The sequence below is a fragment of the Bombina bombina genome, chromosome 12 (assembly GCF_027579735.1).
Source record: "Bombina bombina isolate aBomBom1 chromosome 12, aBomBom1.pri, whole genome shotgun sequence".
Classification (NCBI taxonomy): Eukaryota; Metazoa; Chordata; class Amphibia; order Anura; family Bombinatoridae; genus Bombina; species Bombina bombina.
Genome location: NC_069510.1, coordinates 20,692,223 through 20,694,341, shown reverse-complemented (window position 1 = coordinate 20,694,341; position 2,119 = coordinate 20,692,223). Strand labels below are relative to the sequence as shown.

General features: G+C 27.0%; 1 protein-coding gene across 2 annotated transcripts in view; it reads left to right on the top strand.

Moving 5' to 3' along the window:
• The window catches only part of LOC128643237 (collagen alpha-1(V) chain), a 236,618-nt gene extending 236,036 nt beyond the window's left edge, over window positions 1-582 (top strand). For both annotated transcript variants that reach the window (XM_053696224.1, XM_053696223.1), the window contains exon 66: window positions 1-582. This exon is cut by the window's left edge and continues 1,691 nt beyond it. The gene's annotated coding sequence lies outside the window, so the exon portion shown is untranslated.
• The last annotated feature ends 1,537 nt before the right edge of the window (window positions 583-2,119 follow it).

Here is a 2,119-nt window from a genome sequence, read left to right as displayed (position 1 = left end):
AGATATATGAGAGAAATAATAATAAAAAAAAGGATAAGAAAAATTTGAGAACTGCATTGTGGTAGTTTCCAATATTGATACAATGTTGGCCATTATTTTTTTTAAACACTCCCTGTCGATGTTTGTAATTATACCAGATTGTAATCATTTGCTAATTTTATGTGGTGCTTAACTTATATATTTGTTTAAATCTATTGAAGAAGATTTTGTCTTTTGTTTCATGTGCTGCCTGCGAGATTTACTTCCTTGTTTATGGTTGACATCACAATAGGGAATGTGACTTCCAAACTGATTCTTAAGGTGCTTTTGTCAGGAGATTTTTTTTTTATTTTATTTTTTTAAATATAATAAACAACTGTACCAGGCAGTAATTGCAGTGAAGGTCACTGAAATAATAAAAAAAGGGACACAATATACTTGAATTTGCCTCTTTTATGAAAAAAAAAAAAAAATTAAGTAGAAATCTGCACACTAGGGAAACTTAATTGCCAAAGAATAGTAATTAGTGTCCAGTTATTTACTACATTTTTATTCTATTCCATTATTAAAGCTGACTAATTAAAGACAGAGATTATTAAATTATTTGTGAATTTTATTTTTAGAGTTTTATACATTTATGTCTTAATTGCTACTCATTTCTGTAACAAGCAACAGCAATTATGAAAGATGTGAAATATCTGTTGATACTTTATTCAAGAAGCATATGCAGCTGTAGATGGTATTAATGCTGAGAGCCTTCACAACTTTCGAAATAGTAAAAAAAATTGCTATAATTTCAAAAGTGAAAGAGGCTACTCCAGTATATAAAATTGTATCAGTATCTGGATTTACAGAGGAGCTGAAAAGGACATATAAAATTACATTCAGGTTAAATTAAATTAATATTATTTTTATACCATAAATTAGAGATGTTTTATTTTCCTTTTTATACGTTTCTATGTTGGTCTGTTTAAGCTGCCAGCATCCTTTTTTTAATATATAACAAAAGTCAAATATCTTTGGTTATTATGGGTACATTCATAAATTCATTCTTCAACACGTTATTTATACTTGGAAATGGTAATACAGTTTCTAAAAACTAATATTCCCAAAAGGCTTCCAATCTATTTTAAAATAAAACATTAAATTTAAATAATCAAATTCAAGAAAAAAAGAAACATGGTACATTTTTGGTACCTTGAGCCTTTGTTGTTAATATTATCATTAATCTCCAACTATTAAAGAACCATCTATAAGAGGAGAAAATAAATATATATTTATATCTATAGATATCTATCTATCTACCTATCTCTCTCTCTCTCTCTCTCTCTCTCTCTATATATATATATATATATATATATATATATATATATGTATATATGGGAAAAGTAAAGTTAGGATAATAATTCACTTAAGTAAAGTAAGAAGTAAGTATAACTCAAATAATAATAGTCAAATAACCTGAAATATTATTTATGGCAGCCACACATATATATATATATATATATATATATATATATATATATATATATATATATATATATATATATATATATATATATGTGTGTGGTATATATATGTGGGGGGTGTTTTTTTTTTTTTAATTCAAAATTTTCCCAGGTTTTACAAACATACAAAGTAATCGTATAGCAGTTGCCATTATTATTTATTACATTTTTTGTTGGATGCTCAGTGGAATATCTATAACATGAATAATGTGTTAAGACAACTTACTAGGACAATCGATATGGGAAGGGAACAAATAATTTAAAATTTTAGGAAAGCAGGGCTAATTTTATGAAAGTTTTACTAGATTACTAGTGTCGCACAAACAGTTATGCACGAGTAATAACGGGGCTGTTTGCGTACGTAGGATGTAGCGTGTGTATTACAAGTTGAAAGTAAACGCGATCGCTTGAGCACAATTGAAGTTAGTGTGTCAGGATAGCGTGAACGCAGAGCTCTGGTTAACTGTTTCATGAAAATGTGTCACAAAACACATCAAAAAAATATTACACTCATAATAATACTATCTAATAAATGATATTGCACAAAAAAGTTATAAGGGCTGAAAGATAAGGGGTTTAACATAGAGATACATACATATACATGTCTAAATATCTATATGTTTTTTTATATA